This window comes from Ceratotherium simum, chromosome 11 (genome assembly GCF_057802395.1).
Source record: "Ceratotherium simum simum isolate JZ-2026a chromosome 11, ASM5780239v1, whole genome shotgun sequence".
Classification (NCBI taxonomy): domain Eukaryota; kingdom Metazoa; phylum Chordata; class Mammalia; order Perissodactyla; family Rhinocerotidae; genus Ceratotherium; species Ceratotherium simum.
The window spans coordinates 10,407,779-10,428,008 of record NC_141910.1 but is presented as its reverse complement, the minus strand read 5'-3'; positions in this window follow the sequence as shown (position 1 = coordinate 10,428,008).

The following is a 20,230-nucleotide window of genomic DNA, read 5'->3' as shown; positions in this document are numbered from 1 at the left end:
CAGTGGAGGAAGAATTTCTACTTCTAGAGAGATTTTTTTTTTTGTTCACTAAGCAAGTATACAATACATTTATATGTGTATAAGTTGCACATCCTGGCCTCAATCTTATCTTGCTTACATTATAATCTGCAGAAACTCAAACATATTTGGAATATACTGTATCTTTCTCTAGTTTCTATAAAATAGAAACTTAAATTTTTTGTATTCATTATGTCAATGAGAATTTAGAAGAAACTGGCATAAATGAATGCACTTGACGTGTGTACTGATCACTGAGAGCACTACTTCCTCCAATGTCTGGATCTCGTCAGCCCCAAATCTGAAAACACTTAAAATGTCAGCCTTTATTGCATGTGTAAATATAGAGATTCTGAAGATTCTGAAAACCTGGAAAGTTCTTGATCATATTAAGATATGGGTTGGATTCCTCACAGTTCCTATTGGAAATGAAGTGAATTTACTTTTTTTTAACATTTATAAAAGGACACATTCCAGTTCTGAGCATCAGTTTTTTTTTTTTTTTTAAAGATTTTATTTATTCAGTTTTTTCCCCCCAAAGCCCCAGTAGATAGTTGTATGTCATAGGTTCACATCCTTCTAGTTGCTGTACGTGGGACTCGGCCTCACGTTGGACGGAGAAGTGGTGCCTCGGGGCGCTCCCGGGATCCGAACCCGGGCCGCCAGCATCAGAGCGCGCACACTTAACCGCTAAGCCACGGAGCCGGCCCTGAGCATCAGTTTTAAGCTGTGAGAAGACCGGCAGCAGTGGTTTGCAGTGAGTAAGGTATTTAATGTGGTCTGATTTTTTGATAATTGCTGCTGTGTGTATTCCAATAAAAATGTTTTGCATAGGAAGTACATGGAAAAAAATGTGTGTACATGGCACTATAATAAAGAGAAATTATCCAAAGCAAATAACTATTGCCGGCCTTTTTAAAAGTGCAGAGCATCCCTTTGAATTAAAAACACTTTACTTAAAGATCATTAGATCATACAGGAAACAGTGTAAGGAAAGTATTTAAAATTTCTTCACTGAGGACACAGAGAATATTTGCACATCTACCAGGCCATCACATCAACTCATGGAACACAAATGGCATGGGGCTGGCCAGGCGTAGAAGTCCAGCTAAGTACAGTTCTGAGAGTTTATTGGTCTTAGCAAATATGTGTTAGCTTTAAGGAAATAGAAGTATAATTTTAATGGTAAAGTCAGAGGGCAGAGTCTTAGAGATCACAAAGTCAGAAAATGGCATTGTCAAACAGGATTGATCTATTTTACAACAGAGAAGTTTCCTCATGGTTATACTCTCTTCTGGCTTTTGACTTTGAGCTCAAAGGTAATAATCGCACCCAAACAGAATTTAGGGTAACTCTACTCATGATCGAGAAAGGGAAAGATATGCCAACTTGATTTCACATAAACGAATCTTAATAAGATCACAGGATTTATTAAGAGGCATTAGATCTAGATTCTATTCATAGAAAGTATGTTTACTCAGCACCTATTACAGTCAAGACCATGGAGAGGAAACAACAATCTATAAGCATGTGCAAACCTCCAGAGGCTTTTAGATGACAGCAGAGTAGTCATGGAATCTACACCAATAACTACATTCCAAGGTGAAAATTAATAACTTCAATAATATATATTTGAAGATTAAATCATTTAAGAAATTCAGAAAAAACAAGACACTGCTTGATGTGGTGGGGGACATCAAAAGCATCATGGAAAAGGACATGTTTGAAGATAACTTAAGATAATGGCAGGATTTGGAAGTGTAGCAGTGGTATAAGAGCATATTAGGTGGATATTTTTTGGATAAGATATGATAACTGGAAAATATATGGATCTGTGTGTATGTGGGACTAAGTAAAGGAGAAATAAGTTTGGAGAACTGTATTCAGAGTATGTAAACAGAGACCTTCACATGCTGGGCTAAAGAGTTGAAATTCTATTTAGTGCTCAACTGACAACCATTGCTGAAGTTCTAAGAAGAGGGATAGGGAGGTCTGCTTTAGGGAGGTGCATTGAGCAGCACTGTAGTGTAATTAGAGGAAAGGAGACCATGAAATTGGGAAGGGCTGTTAGTAGGTTATTGCAGTAATTATGGTGGTGATGTCTGACTGCAGTAGCTGCAGTAGAATGGATAAGAAAAATGAGTAGTAATATGCGCCAGGACACTCGGCAGAATGTGACCATCATTGTGGGTGAGTACCAGAGAATGATAACATTGATGCTTCAGATCTGGATATCTAGAAGGACAGGACTATGCTTAGTTTGAATAAGGGATATACAAAGAAAATATGGTTGGAAGTAAGTTTAAATACTAAATAAGCACTAAACTTTAAGCAGAGCTACTTTGATATTTTAACATATAAAAATAAATTTTTAACACAACTCTCTTAGGATTAAAACAATATAGCAATGACCAAGTCATATTTCCAAAGGAAAGTGAAGACTGATTGATATAACTTCCAATTCTATCCGTTATGTGTTTCAGAACCTGACAATGTTTAGATTAATCATCTCATTCCTGTGTTCTGCATTTTACTTGATTCAGAAGACATATCTATAAGAAGGCCAAAGGACTCTAGTTATGTGAATATTAATTGCTAAGTCGGCTTGCCAAATTATTTTTGCAAAGTTACCTTTGGCTTTTAATAATCATTAAAAGTAAAAACAATGGTCATGTACTTTGCAGATATATATAGTTTTTTGTGACCTTCTCCTAGAGAATAAGAATAAAATGAACTGAGAGAAAACTAGCATATGTGATGAAGAACTTCTGGAGCACAAAGAAAGAAGGTCATGCTGTCTACGTCAGTTTGAGAACAAACTTTTCAGCTGAAGTATCCTTAATTCCAGAGAGAAGTTAAAGACAGATTGGAGGAACAGGGAAGTGGGAGCCAAAAGAGGATTGCTCCAGATATAATTGCAATTTATTTTTCCCTCAAAAGTAATAAAGAGACCCTGAAGTAAATTGTCAAAATACAAAAAACATACGTGCACAAATAATCTCTCTACAATTAGCATTTCAGTGCATATCATTCCAGTCTTTTCTAGGCACATATATATAGATATTTAAGCCATGCACTCATTGTTAAGATCCAACTCTGTTCTATATACTGAGCTATATACTGAACTATACACTTTATACTGTTCTACATACAGTGCTTCTCAACTGGGAGCAATTTTGCCCCTCAGAAGACATTTGGAAATGTCTACAGAGATTTTTGGTTGTCATATTTGGAGTGAAAGTACTACTGGCATCTAGTGGGTAGAGGCCAGGGATGCTGCTGAACATCCTACAATGCACAGGATAGTCCCCACAACAAAGAATTATCCAGCCCCAAATGTGAGTAGTGCTGAGGTTGAGAAATCCTATTCTAGATGTTAGGGATTCAGCAGTTTATAAAACAAAGTCTGTTTTCATGGAGATTTTCTCTATTTGTTGGACTAACACAAACAAACAAATATATAAAATGAAGACAAAAATAACTCATAGGGGCCGGCCGTAGGACGTAGAGGTTAAGTGAGCGCGCTCCGCTGCTGGTGGCCCTGGTTCGGATTCCGGGCGTGCACCGACGCACCACTTGTCAGACCATGTTGCAGTGGCGTCCCACATAAAGAGGAGGAAGATGAGCATGGATGTTAGCTCAGGGCCAGTCTTCCTCAGCAAAAAGAGAAGGATTGGCATGGATGTTAGCTCACGGCTGATCTTCCTCACCAGAAAACAACAACAACAACAACAACAACAAAAATAACTCATAAAAGGTATTTGAGTGTGATGGTAGGAGGTGCTACTTTTTATAGGGTGGTCATGGAAGGTTCCCCAAAATAGGTTGCCATCTGAGCAGACATACATGATGCAAGGGAGGTAATCATATGGTATCTCAGCAGAAAGTCCACTGGGCAGAGGGTAAATAGGCACAAATATCCTGAGAAGGAAATGTGTCTAGCGTCTTCAAAGAGCAAGGAGGCCAATGTGCCTAGAACGCAGCGGGGAGGTGACTGGAAGGGAATGAGGTCAGAAGATAAATGGTTACCGATAGCGTAGTGCCTTGTTAAGCATGACAAAGATTTGGGGCTTCTACTCTGGATAAGAGGAAAAGTCACTGGAAAGTATTAAACAGAGGAGAGACATGATGTGATGTGCATTTTTAAAAACCACTGTCTGCCATGTGAATAGACTAGAAGGGAGATTGGGTAAGTTACTCATATTGTCCAGCCAAGAAATTATTGTGGTTGGGGAGGAAGTAAGAGTAATAGAGACAGTAAGAGATTATTGGATTCTGGACATATTTTGAAAATAGGGCTAAAGCATTCTGCCCTTGGGGACCAAGAAGCCCAAATCAGCAGAGCTCAAGGTTGCCAAGATGAGAGCAAAAATTCTGTGAGTGAGTTACTGAGTATATTAGTAAAAGGAGCCACTTCCACTCTATGACCCATTGATTCTTGGATTTAGGTACTCTAACTATGGAAGGGAAAGAATTACATAATGTATATGATTCAAAAACATATGCTCCATTATGTAAGCTCATCTTTTCAGGGTGTTATCTCCCAACTAGAGCTGTAACTGTGACCTTGGTAAAACAATTCACCATTCATTAGCCTAGCTGCTTCCTGGTGGTGGTGGGGAATGTGGTAATCCAGTTAATTCCATGGGTATGAGCCCACTGCTGCACTTTTCTTGTAAAATGAATTCTTTGATTAGAAGCAATGCTGTGAGGAACATTCTGTGAGTCTATGGATGGTGGTGCAGGCAGAAGCATTAGGGTCAGTGAAGACAAATCCATTTCTAGAATGCATGTCTATTCCAGTGAGGTTTAATCTCTACTTCATTGTAATTAACCTGCCACTAGATGGCTGGCTAGTTTGCCCCAGGAAATGGTGCCATACCAGGAGCAGCTGATCTCTGCTGTTGACAGATTGGTCGCTTAGCAATAGTGTTAGTCAGGTCATCCTTAGTGAGGATAAGACCATGTTGTTGAGACCAGTGCATCACTTCTGAACTTGTCACCATGGCCACTTTGTACATGGGTCCATTGAGCAAATAGTGGGGTGGTGAGAGAAAGAGGCTGATTATCATGCACAGAGTCCATCTGTTTAGTAAGAGTCTCCCAGGCAGTGGATGCTGTTTGATGGGTATTCCTATAGAACACAAATATCTTCACAGTCTGTACCCATTCTGAGAAGTACATCCACATACTTCTTCACCAGACTTTATTGGGACACAGTGGCATTTGTGGTCTATGGGTATGAGCATCAATTCAAAGCCAGTATCTCTGAAAAGTCTGGATATTTCCTTTTCTCCAATGTACAGTCATTCTAGTAAAAAAGCTCTTTTGGAAAAGGTTTGGAGGAAGATTTATTATGGTGTGTACTTTTGGCAATAGTGCAAGTTCCTTCCTCAAAGGGACCCAGCTTTCAATAAAGGGTCTGTGAATCGACTTAGGACCGGAAACTGGCTGAGAAGCTGGGACTCTCCACTGTGATTACTCAAGTCTGAATTTTGGCTACCAGACTTAGAGTTTTTCCTGTTATATTGATCAAACAATACTGCAGTGGGCTGCCCAACTATTTCATTACTAGAGACTTCGTGATCGAATATCCACTGCCAAATATCTCTGCAGGCCAAGGCTTTCTGGTATGCCCCTGCTGCCTTTTTCAGAAGATGTGCTCCTCCGTCTTTGGTGGTTAAGTGCTGCCAGGTGACCTCTGCTACTCTCAGACTTCACCAGCCCCTTTAAAATCAGGCAGCCCATCTCAATGGCGGGACCTATGATCCTATCTGATCTGCTGGAAATCCACACTTTCAGGTGCCTGGGAAGCTGTTTGCCGCTGGGCACTGCTAGCTACAGTGCATTGCCAGAGCTTGGCCAGAGGAGCAAACCAGAACCATAAGTCTCTTCTTCCTCAAATGGCCCTCTAGTGCCCTCTACTGACTAAGTTACATTGTGCTTACTGTCAAAGAACAACTATTTACAGGCTCCAAATCCTTCATCACAGAAGGATGGATTTGAACGTAAGGGGCAATACACTGATAACTACCACAACTTCTATTGTAAAAGTCCAAGCATAAGAATTTAGGGGCTGATCTGGAAGCTCCACAGCATTGGGGAACCAGAATCTATCTTCTGTTCTGCCCTGTACCTGGTTGAAGATGTTTTAAGACCACACCCAAATACCAGGAAGCAAGACAGAGGAAGAAAGAGAAGCACGCCCCCTTCCTTTAAAGCAATGACTTGGAATCTGCACACATCACTTCCACATGTATACCAGTGTCCAGAATTTAGTCACAGAAACACAGCTCTTCACAAAGGATGCTGGATTATGTGGTCTTTAGCTGGGCAGCCTGTGGTCAGCTTAAAGTAAGGGCTTCCATCTCTAGAGGAAGAAAAGAGAATGGATATTGATAGCCAACTCCTTTACTGCCTCAGTTACATTGTTTGGAATGCCTATTCGATATTCAAATGTCAACCTCATTTACTATCTCTGAGCTGAAATCACACAGTATTGTTTCATAATCTACTTTTTCCCCTTAAAATGTATGACCATTTTTCCATAACAATAAGCATTTTACTGCAATCTGAGATCCAATGTTGAATCGTGTTTTGTGTTACTAAAACCCTATAATTACTTGCTCTGTCCCTTATTCCTAGACATTTTTGCTGCTTCCACTTCTCAGTAGTAAAAATAAAGCTCCACGTAGGTAAGACCCGGCACACATGCTTACTTTTGTTTGTTTGTTTAAAATATATTCTGAAAAGCTGTATTATCCAGTCAATAAGTACATGGATGATTTTTTAATTTTATGTGTTGACAAATTACTCTTTAGAACAATATAAACAATCCAAGATTAGTGGTTACCGGAGGGGAAGGGCGAAAGAGGTAAAGGGGCACATGTATATGGTGATGGATGAAAACTAGATTTTGGTGTTGAACATGATGCAGTCTATATAGAAGTCAAAATATAATGATGTACACTTGAAATTTATATATTGTTATAAACCAATGTGACCTCAATTAAAAAAAATAGGTGCATGAGAATGTCCATTTATTACTACACTATTTTTCTTTTGGTTTTATTACTTGTCCATTTGTTTGAGTCATTTGCAGCTCTTCTTACCTATATCTTCTTAAAGTACTTCATAAAATATATTGTAATGTGTCTTGATCTGAGATTTAGACATATAAGTATAGTAGGTCTCTGTTATATTTTGAATGGGCTACTTTTAGTATATGGAAAATATTAATTTGTATATATTCATTTTTTTCTGGACAAATTACTTGCCTGTTCACCATTCTCTTTGGTTTTCCAGTTATAAACTCGTATTATCTGAAAATAATAATCAGATTGCCATCACTATAATACTTCAATTTTTTTTCTTTTCTTCATCCTCAGGTAAAACTTCTGAAGTACTATTAAAATGGTAATTGCAGTTAACCTTGTCTAGTTTCCCAACATGGTTAGAATGCCTGTATTATTTCACCACTAAGCATGGTGATATTATTGGTTAACATTGTTACTATTTATCATAATTGAGAAGCATCTTTCTGTTATCTATCTATGAAGATTCCATTGGCCAAACTCTTAGATATTTTCTCCTAATCAGAACAGGCATCAGCAGTGCTCCAGTTAACATCAGGCCGCATATGTAACAAAGCCTCTATGACGTGGTGGAGATGGTATGGGGGGTTAGCAAAGCTTACTGGTGAGTGGAGGAATTACTGGTAACTCAGTACCTGGTTATTTGGGCTTTTAAGTTTGAAGGCACTCACCTGACATAGGCTACCTAAATTGATGATAGGGGCATTAACAAGAATGAAGGTAGCTTAGAATTACAAGTCAAGAGAAAGCCAATCTCAACCACATGAGCAATTCAAGAAACTTTGCTTTCCATTGCCCTAGTATATGTCTTATACATCTATTTTAACTCTAATATCTGGGTGAAAGCTTTGTACATAGTAGGCACTCAATGCACATAGTTGAATTGGAGATTATATTTTTAAGAATGTTCTGTAATGTACAACACAAAACATATTTGTAACATTTATTAGAGAGAGAATTGAGGCAGAGTTATTCTTAGATTAAGAATGGTTAGAAAAAAAGACTAGTTTTTCCTGTCTACAAAACTAACACAGAATAGAACAAAAGAGTAAAATACTCAAAGAAGTCTCAAGGGAACACTTTAGATCCTGTTCCTTTTTTCTGCACCCAGAGTCAGGCCATGCTTCAAATATGACTTATGATTTAGTTCTTTGACCCTTTAATTAATTTTTGGTGTGATGATTAAATCTTTTCTGAATGCTCTTTTATACCGTAATTTCACTTTTTAATGTATTAGAATGTTTTGTCTTCAGCAATTTTGGAGAAAGTAAAATTCATAACTCTTAATAAAAGTCTCAGAAACATGAGCACTGTTTTATATTTCAAAGCCTTGAGTGCTCACACACACAAGTAGGTGACCTGCCCCACATCAGGGCAGTAATTCAGACATAATGTCAAGGAAATATATTGTCACCTTGAATCTTTTGGTAGTCACCCTGCCTGCCAAAGCAGGGCTCCTTTGAGAGACAGGCTTTTTGAGCATAGAGTCAAAAAGTTTGATGCATGACAGGCATTTTGTGATCCCCACCACCTGTGACCAGAGAGAAAGTCCATACCTTCATCTCCTAATAATCTTCTGACATTGATAACTGTAGCTAAAGAGAAGCAGACTTCACATGCAAGCCACATCTTAATAGAGTTTAAATGAGCTGAGCTAAATTTAGACACTTTAACGTATACCTGATGATCCCAGTAAGCCGTAATAAGTGGCTTCTGTGGTGCTGGGTGGATACATAAAGCTTGATGTCTGAACTGCACTTGTATAACCTCCAGATACTATAAAAGTATAAATGATTTCAATTGTAATCTCAGTCCAGACCACAGCATGGGAGCAACCCAGATTACATTAGCACTGATATAAATATAATATTCAGCAAGAGACCCATTTCTGGCAAATTTGTGAACTATTTCTTTTATAAAAATATGTGCATACAATGTACTTGTGTTATATTGTTATTAGTCTCAAACTTAAATAACTTATAGCTATATTTTATTTGAATAGTACATGGGTCTCAATATGAATGGTAAAAGAAACAATAAACCAGGAAAAAATATTTGACAGTATTTGTGGAAGACAGTGAAATAATATTCTTGCTATGCAGAATAAATTTTCAAATCAGAAATAAAAAATTGAACATCCAAATAGAAAAGTAATACAAGCCTGGAATATTAACTCACAAAGGAGGAAATATAAAGGATTAATAGACGTTTTTGGGGGAAAAAAGGTTTAATTTTAATAGAAGAAATGCATTTTTTTAAAGATACCATTTTTCTCAATTTTTATAATAATGGGGTTTTTAAAAATGATCATCTCTGACGAACTGAAAACTCTTATACAATGCAGATAACTGAAAGAACATTCTAGAAGAAAATTAAGATACATATTCATTGCCATAATTGGCATAGTAATTTTACTTTTAAAATTAACAGTAAGTTATTAGTATGATATATATTTGACATATATATATCAATACTAATAATATATATATAAAACTTAATAGAGAGATAATCATAGAACTTTTGAATCATCATTAAATTGAAAATACTCTAAATGTCCAATAGTAGGGAAATAGTTCATTCATTCATTTAATAGATATTTAATTTGACAATATGTCCAGATATTTTCTTAGGGGTTCTAAGAAGGATAATATTTTTTTTCGTAATTATGCTAGATGTGCTAAATAAGTTATATCTGTGTTTATACTTTTCGTTTCTCCTTTAATTTTCATGAATGATATGTGTTAGGTCCTATGGTTTCAAGTTTATTGATGAGAAAACTGAGATATAAGAGTTTAAGTAACTTGTTCAAAAGTTTATAGCAGGTACATGGAAGAATCTGGAAGTGAGTCTAAAAGCTCAAGTCCATGTATTTAAGCGATAAACTTTCATAATAATAACAAAGTTAGTATGCACTTGCTATATGCCAACGCTGTTCTGAGGCCTTCACATATATCATTTCATTTATGGTGATAGCTTAATAGGATAGATACTATTATGCTAGTTTATCAGGTGAGGAAACCATCATACGGAATGATAAAGTAACTCATTCCAGTTCTTCATCTAGAAGGTGGAAATCAGGATTAAAAACAGGCAGTCTGATTTTGAAGAAAAAACTCAACTTTTAAGTTCAGGGACAATGCTTAACTAAAATCTCATTATTGAAAATGATAAAACTATATTCAATTATTTCTAATCAATTGTATTGCCCAAAATATACAATTGATAATATATCCTTTTTCACCAAAATACAGAGCACAAAATAACTATACAAACTATTATAAGAATACAGGAATGGGGGCCGGCCCAGTGGCGCAAGCGGTTAAGTGCGTGCGCTCCACTGTGGCGGCCCGGGGTTCACCGGTTCAGATCCTGGGCACGCACTGATGCACTGCTGGGCAAGCCATGCTGTGGAGGCGTCCCATATAAAGTAGAGGAAGATGGGCATGGATGTTAGCCCAGGGCCAGTCTTCCTCAGCAAAAAGAGGAGAATTGACAGATGTTAGCTCAGGGTAGATCTTCCTCACAAAAAATATATATATATAGAAATGTATAAAACTGGAATCCAGCACATACAAAGAAGAAATAATTAAATAAATAAATTAGAAGAAAATTCCTTTAGAAAGATGAGTGTCTTCAACTTAAAAGAGCTCCTCAAATATCAGGTAAAATGAATTAAAAAACACACTGACCTAGATGAAATGTAATTATATTTCTAAATTTTAAAAATAAAGACAAAGATATTTAAATTTATTTGGATAGAAAAAAATACAGATAACATACAAATATAGAAAATATGCATTTAATTGTCTTACTTTCCCAAATTCTAAATGTTGAAAGACAATGAAGCAACATTTAAAAAGTTAGTATAGGGCCAGCCCTGTGGCTTGGTGGTTAAGTGCGTGCGCTCCGCTACTGGCAACCCGGGTTCAGATCCCGGGCGTGCACCAATGTACCACTTCTCTGGCCATGCTGAGGTCACGTCCCATGTACAGCAACTAGAAGGATGTACAGCTATGACATACAACCATCTACTGGGGCTTTAGGGGAAAAAAAATAAATAAAAAGAAAAAAAATAAAAAGTTAGTATAAATTTATACTCAGACAAACTATAGTTCACATGTGAACTTTATAGAAATAAATTATGGGCTATTTGTTGAACCAAAAAGTTGACCACACAGGTTAGCCCCAGTGGCCTAGTGGTTCAGTTTGGTGCACTCCGCTTTGGCAGCCTGGATTCAGTTCCCTGGATGCAGGCCTACACCACTCGTCTATCAGTGGCCATGCTGTGGTGGCGGCTCACATACAAAAAATAGAGGAAGATTGGCAACAGGTTTTAGCTCAGGGCAAATCTTCCTCAGGAAAAAAAAAAAAAGTTGGCCACAAAATATCCTACCTTTTCTGTAAGGTAAATTCTTGATGAAATACTCTACTTAATCAAGAAATTAAAACACACATGCACACAGACACACACAAATCAAAAATAAGGAAGACATGATATAAAATTAAAAGCTAAGACTAATGAAAATAATAAAATGAACATTTACATTAAAGAATTACTGATAACTTTTTACTAAACAATGAAGTATACAAGGAAATTATTGAAAGAAAAAATATATTATGTTGTATAAAACAATTAATAAATTGGGTCTAAAATCACAGATAATTTCAATAGATTTTGACTTAAGGATTATTGAGCAAAACTGAAGTCTTGCTAAATGTCTTAACCTACTCAGATCTTTTAAAACCTTTATATCTTTCATATTAATAAAGAATCATATTCACTTACAATTTAATAGAAAAAAAGTAAAAAATAAAAATTCGTAAAGATAAAAAGACAGAAATATTTTAAAAGAAAATAGCAAGAACTTGTAATATATAAAAAGTGTGGCACAGAAAAATTTAAAACAGGTAAACACATTGCAGACATAAATAATAGGAAATATGGAGGGAGTGAAGATAATATTAAACAAAGTACTTTAAAAGAAAGAATATGTAACTAAGACTAAAAAGGTCTTCATAGTAATATATGTATATGTCATATACTCATATAATATTTGGAAATGTTTATAAATATATATTTACATATTAAACATATAATATTTACAAAGATATTTATATTCATAAAATATAAAATTCACAATAAAGTTATAAAACTCCTGAATACATATATATATAGCCACAAAAGAGTGTTGAAATAAAACAAAACAGCTGCAATGTAAAAGACCATTTGACATACTGTAACCTCAGTGGGGGATGTGAACATACTTTTCCAGGCTTTGACCATCCATGTAAGCAGATACACACAGACACGCACAGATTCAGACCGACAGGTGGATACATAATTGACTGATGGAAAATTTGTTTCAGATAATCAAAACATTTAATGACATTCACACTTAATATACATATACACCTTTATATATACCCAAATCATATATAAGCCTATATATATCAAACATTTCCCTTATAAATAATAAATATACTTTTGCTTTCAATACATCCTTGGAAGAAGAATAAACCTTGATAATGTATCAGGCACTAAGAAAACTGTAGGGCATTCTCAATTTAGAAATTCTCTCAATCATATTTTCCAACTTCGATCAGTAGAAGTATACCTTAACTGCAATAATTATTCATTTAGCATATATTATCTTCAAAGCAATGCAATTACTCAGAAACTGGTAGACTATTTCAATAAACAATAAGGGAGTAAAAGAATCTAAACACTTTAAAGTTAATAAAACATGAGTCTCCTTGGATCAAAAAATAATGAAAACTGCAAATTGCGTTTCAGTTATTACAAATTATTATCAATGAGAATAACATTTATCAAAACTAACAAGATATTGGCAAAGTTGTACCAACAGGAATATATAATAGGCTTTATTTTTTTTTAATTTTTAAACAAGAAAAATAAAAAGAAGTACATACAGTAAGATAAATGGAATAAATGTTTGAGGAAGTAATTAATAATGATGATAAAGATAAAATCAGCATGTAATTTATTCAACAATGAAAAAAAAGGAATTGACAAAGAGAAGACCTAATTTTTTAAATAACATCAATAAAATAGACAAACAAAGAAGATCACTCATGACACAGAATAAAAGCAAAATTTCAATATATTATGTATGAGAAAAGGAATATATTAACACTGATACAGAGGTGATTTTAAAAATATTATTCTAAAGTGGTAATTTGAAAATTACAATGAAATAAACTACTTTTAAAAAATTTATAATTTAAAAATATTATTCAAGAACAGGTTGAATACTAAATAACTAGTAATAACAGCTGAATAGTAATGTAAGAAGCTGAAAGAGTTGAAGAACTAAGTGGATAAGTGGTATCTCATGCAAATGTTTTAAATACTAGGTTTTATGAAAATTCATTTCTGTTCTATTTTAGCTGCTCAGGGCATTTAAAAAATCTCATGAAAAAGAACACACACTCACAGAAATATTTATGGACAATGTCAGTGAGGCATATGGAGTCCAAAATCCTACATATATTAGCAAACAGAGCCAACTGTATAGTCAAGTGAGATCTATTCTGGGAATGGAAAGATGGTATTAGGAAATACATTAATAGAATTTATTACATAAATTGTACTGTATAGGAAAAGAGAGACCTTGTCTGTTTCTGTATATTACTCTATCCCCAATGACTATAACAATGTCTATTTTATATTAATTGCTCAATAAAGATTATCTGAATGACTCTTCATCATCAATGTGAAGGAGAAAAAATAAATGTCTCATAACACTAGCTATCATCATATTGATTGCTTACTTTTTTCCAGGTACTGTTCTAAATACTTTGCTTACTTAATCTAGTTAATTTCCACACCTACCTGTGAAGTGGGTGCAAAAACTAACATGATTAAAGGGAGGTAGAGAGTCAGTCGGTCACAAAGGCAAGTGGTGGAACTGGAATCCCACGAAGGTGGTCTGGCTCTAGATTCCTAGAAACTACGCTGTGTTGCTTATGTGATTAACGTACCAGACGGCAATTTATGGGAACGAATATTCACTCTTGATAAAAAAAGGCTTTAAAAATATCTCATTCGTTTATATAACACTATAAGAAGGATTTTTCCTAATACCAAAAAGAAAAAAAAGAGATAGATGGATGGATATATAGATATGCCAGCATTATCCTGAACCATCATACTGACTACGAAACACCAGAAAAATTCTTCCTTAAAACTAAGAAATAATACGAAACTACTGCAACATTATTTAGGACTGCATTGTAGTTTTCATTGCATCAATAATTAAGAATTCAAACATTGTAAAGCAGTCAGTAATGTCGATATTTGCAGACAATCTTATTTTAGTTTTTATTTTAAAATTTTAGTTACAAAATATTCAAAACGTATAAGTAATAATATGACACCATCATATCCACTGCCAAAATGAAATAGACATGAAAATTTTGCCAAATATTTATCTGATCTCTTTTCTATTTAAAAAAAATGAATGGAATATTACAGAGAAAACTAAAGTTCCTCTCCTGAGATACACTGGACACTGCCCGCTGCCCCATTTCCAAGTTATTATTACCATCTTGAAATTGGTGTGAACATTTCCCATTCATGCTTTTAGTATTTTCCTACATAAATGTGTATCTTATCAACAATAAATAATATGATTTACGTTTTTTATAATTTACACAAATCGATTCATTGTTTCTTATGTAAAGTCCCTTTCACACCAATATATTTTTGAAAATTTGGGGACCTAATTCATTCTTTTTAAGTGCTAAAATGATATTTTACCATGTGAACACACCTCAAATGATTTACCATTCTTTTATGGTGATGATGGTTATTGTTCATGGATGGGAACAATAAACATTATTGCACAGGTCTCCTTATGCACGTATGCAATAATTTTTCTAGAGTTGCCACTTGGAAGTGAAATGCCAGAATTTGATAATATGTGCAACTCCAATGTTACCAGATATTGCCAAAATTGTTAGACAAATTTACTCTTCTGCCAGCAAAGTATTACAGCTCTTTTATCCCTAACAATACTTAGTTTCCCATCCTGATAGGCATGGAATGCCTCATTGACATTTACATTTGTATTTCCCTGTGTTGAAATAAATTTCTAGGCCCAAGATGGAGCTGCTTCCACCTGGGGTGCCATGTAGGGAAAGGGAAACTGAGGTAACTTGCATATCCCTGTAAATGCTCCACTTACCAATTAGTCCATCCCCAAACACCAAGCCATTTCTGGGCTCTATACTTATTTCCTTGTTCCTTACTCATTTTCTGTTTTTCTCTTCCTTGTTACTTACTGTTTATTCTATAAAAGCTTCCTGCCTTCAGCCCTATTTTGTAGTTCTCTGGACCTTTCAGAGCCGACTGCCTGTTTCATGAAGTGTTAAATAAAGTTTGTTTGTATCACCTGTCAAAGGGCAAAATTAAAACAATTTAGTAAAGAGTTAGACGTCCTTTATTCACGGGAGAACTCTTTATTTAGCAGAGTTAGATGTTCTTTGTTCACGGACTAGGGGAGTACAGTGCCTCACAGCAGTGGAGCATCTTCCTGAGGGATTTTGGGTAAGAGCGAGTTTTATAGAGTCTTAGAAGAGGGAAGGTGGAAACAGGGCATAATTGGCTGAGAGGTCAGGGATTTTCTTAGAAGGTTAGCAGGTCCTATTTTCTAGGGTAAAGTAAGCTAAAGCCGAGTTGGAGGATGGTGTATGTTCGAGTTGTGATGGTGTATGTTAGGTTTCCTTGACAGGCGTTTCCGGAAAGTGCAAGCTGACTTAGGTTTGGATTTGTGATATGGGCCAGACCACTGGGGAGGCCTCCATTTTGTATATCCAACAACTTTTTGGTCTTTGCAGGTAATTCCTCTTTTCTCTAGTTGCTTTTATGATTGTGCTTGGTTCTGCAAGTTCACTGCTGTGTATCTAAGTTGAGTATATTTTAAATTATTCTGCTTAAGAATTATTTTTCTTGAAACTTTCACCAATCTTGGAGAATTCTCAGCCATCATCAATTCTATTGTTTTCTTTTCCTCAATTTCTTTATCATCTCTTTCTATAAATGCTAATATTCACGACTATTTTTTCACTTTATCCTTAAATCTCATATTTTATAGCATTTTTACCATTTCATTCTTCACAATTTCCTCAGCTCTAACTTGAAATTCATGTGTGCTATCCCTAGATTTGTCCAACCTATTGGACAATCCATCCACGGGGTTTTTAAATTCATTTACATATTTAAATTTTTTAGACATTCTTTTCAGCTCTTTTTCAAATCTAACTTTCTTCTTTTTGAGTTATTGATACTGGCCTGAAGTGAGGTTGACATGAGGGAAGCCATGTTGTAGCTTAGCGTAACCACTGACTAACTTACCCAAGCTGTATATGTTTTACCTTGCATGTAGCCCAGGAGATAAATAGCTACCCTCCAGGAAATAATCCTGGTCAACATGTGTACCTCCCAGCGGTGATAAATGATAACTTTGTTCTTTTGAGTTTCTTAGGAACATGGAGACAGCCTCAGAGAAGAACATCTATGCTGGCGTCCATCATCAATGATAACTGAAACAACTGGTGTGGCGTCTCCAGTCACCAATGCCAGACGGTCAATGTTCCTTCATAGCCCACTGGGCCCTATAGACTGCCTCAAGATTATGTGCTGGTTTAAGATGGTCTTTGGGACATGAGTCCACCACCTTCCAATTTTGCCAGCTAATCGAACAAATCCCTTTCTTGACCACCAACTTGTTTGTGATTGATTGGCTTCAGGATTGCAGACAGCAAAATGAGGCTTTGCTCAGTTACATGATGATTCAATAATTTATGTCCTTAATCACTGAAACAAAACATTTCATATTCTTTCTGATATTTTTTCCATTATCTGAAATTCTTGCTTTCTATTACTGTTGTTATTTCTTTTTGCTGTTTGTATTTACTCTGTGTTTGTTCTTGCCTTGTGTATTTTTTTAATTTCTGATGGTTAGTTCATATTTGCCTTCTGATTTTTCTGTTTGAATTCCTTGTTCCTTAGGTTGTCAAAGTGGCTTTCCAGAGTTATTTTTATTGGTTTCTGCCAGAAACATCATGCATATAATTGGTTCAATACCACTATCCGTATTAATTTCTCAGATTGAAAGTTCCAAGACCGCTCATGTGACATAAATTGAAACATCAAATTTAGGTAAATTATATACTGGTGGTTTTAAATTCTCAGGGCAGACTTTCCCACACCCAGACCTGAAGCAAAGATACACAACATTTTTGTCACTTCTGATGGATTTTTAATACTTTTACTTGTTTATGAAAGTGAACGAAATTTCTGAATCAAGGCAAATTATCATTATTACCAAAAATAACATCAGTTCCCGATTTCTTCAATGCTTCCCTCTTCTAAAGTTACGCACTATAAAAGAGAGGGAACTTGAACTAGGAATTTGGAAGTTTTCATAAGACTCCTTCTACAGAAGCCCTCCTCCTTTCCAAAAGAGGGAAAGAATACTTTGTTTTTAGTGTAAACAAATCTCTTGTAATGTAAACAATAGTTCTGGATACAATCCTCTTTTGAAAGGTGCACATATATCTCCAGGGAGATAAGTGTCTGCTCCAGAGAGATCTAAATCATCTTTTAACTTCCAAGTCCCGTCCTTTTAATCCAGGTTTCAGGTTTCTTTGTTTAGAAAGCCCTAACTATGCAGAAACCTCCAAATATTTTCTCAATAGTCCCACCATCTCCCAGTGTGGGTAAGTAAATTTTTTGAATATTGCCTTTTCATGAAAGGTGCACGCAGGCTTTTGAATACTCCCAACCAAATACAGGCCCTTCGTTCCAACTTCACAACTCACTCAGTAAGAAGGCAGCACTTGCTTTACCTGCGTGGGTATTAAAACTCACGCCTTGGGGCCCACCCAGTGGCGTAGAGGTTAACTTCGCACACTCTGCTTCGGCGGCACGGGGTTTGCGGGTTTGGATCCCAGGCGCAGACCTACGCACTGCTTATCAAGCTATGCTGTGGCAGCGTCCCACATATAAAGCAGGGGAAGATGGGCACAGATGTTAGCCCTGGGCAAATCTTCCTCAGCAAAAAGAGGAGGATTAGCAACAGATGTTAGCTAAGGGCTAATCTTCCTCACCAAAAAACAAAAACACCTCAGGCCTTAAATTGCCAGAATGAATAATGACCTCAAATTCCACTCTAATGCAATTATAGTAATTTTTAGTTCTTTATTTCTAGCACCTGAAGATTTTTCTCTTTCTTTCAAGTTCTTCTATGCGTTACTTACTCATTTATTTGTTTTTAAAAATCTCATGGAGTATATCTAAGTGTTTGTATCTGAAGGATATACAGGTTATGCTTGTCACATTGTCAGAAATGAGCAACTGATGATTGTATTCTGTAACTGTCATAATAACAGGTCAATGAGGTGTCCTGATAAAATATAAATTCAACAGATGTTCTATATGCCAGCAATAATCAGATAAACAATAGGGTAATGAAATCTCATTCAAAATGGTAGCAAACATATGCTCAAGGTTATCTAGTGTTTTATAGGAAAAAAATGGGGAATGAGGCACTCCTGACAGGAGAGCAAATTTGGCACGTTCATGTAGCAATTTGCCAATGGTCATTAAATATCCTGGCAATATTTATCCTTTCTGCCCTATTAATTCATACTCTAGAAATTTATTCTAAGAAAATTATGGAGGATGTGTGCAAAGATGTCTGTAAAAAGATGTTCATAAAAATGTTTTATGTAGATAGGTAGATATGATTGATAAAACAAAAAATTTTAATTGCTCAACAATGGGGTTTTATTTAGGTCAATTATGGTATGCAGTATTAAATAACATGTAGAATTAAAAATTACATTGTAAAAGAATCTTAATATGAAGAAATAGTCGTAATATAATGATTTGTGAAAAAGCAAGGCATTGAAGTGTGTGTACAATCTGACATGATTTTTGATAAAGTATATGAGAATGCTTAGAAAATTAATTGAAAATACATAAAAAACTGTAAACAGTATTTATCTCTGAGTGATGGATTTATGCTGAATATTTTACATTTATAAATATTCTTGTTTCTTTTCTTTTGTTCTGCATCAGAGATATGTAATTTTTGTAGTTATATAATTTAAATGGTCTAATAATTCCACTTTTAGGAATATATCAAAACAATATTTATAATAGTGACTCACCAGTAATTATCTAAATATCCAGCTCTATCATATGACTAAATAAATTATGATCTCTCCATGTAAAGAAATAAAATGCAATCATAAACAAAACATTCTTAAAGGATATGTAAGGGGTTGAGAAGTGCAAACAGTATAAGGTTAGGTTAAAAAAATACAAGACTGAAGATCATAACATAATCTTAAATTATGCTCATTTTCCTAGATAAAAGTTTATAAGTAGATATTAAATAATAGCTTAGATTATCATGAAATATGCTTCTTTTTGTGTAAAATACTTATCCGTATTCTGTGAGATTTCATTGGGCTATAATATCTTAAAATCAATCACTGTGATCTTATAGTTCTTTAGAAGATATTTTGTCTGCTTGATAGAACATACCCTTGTAAGTCTTTGAAATTTAATCACTTAATAACTGCATAGCTCATGTTATACAATATTGTTGCATGGCTGTTTAATTTTAAATTAATTAAAATTAAATAAAATTAAAATTTATGTTTCCTAGTCACACTAACCACATTTCAAGTGGTCAGTAGTCACAGATGACTAGTGGTTACCATAATAGCAGTTAGCATAATAGCATAAGGATATTTCTGTCATCACAGAAAGTTTGACTGCAGAGTGCTTCATAGAGTTTTCAAAATAATTCCCAAATTTCTAAGAAAATATAAAATAAAAAACAATTAGTGCTTCACATTTAAGGGAACAAAATTAGTTGTACTTTTTACAATACTGGTTATATGCTGACTCAGTCAGAACAGTCAGGGAAACACAATCACTCTAAACATTTCAACAAGAAGAGATTTCATACAGGAAATTGGTGCATAGATGTTAAAAGTTTGAATGAACAAAAAGGGGACCAAGTACTAGTTACTGCAAGAAGCAGATATTATTCATAAGACCGTGGTAACCCAGGTAATAA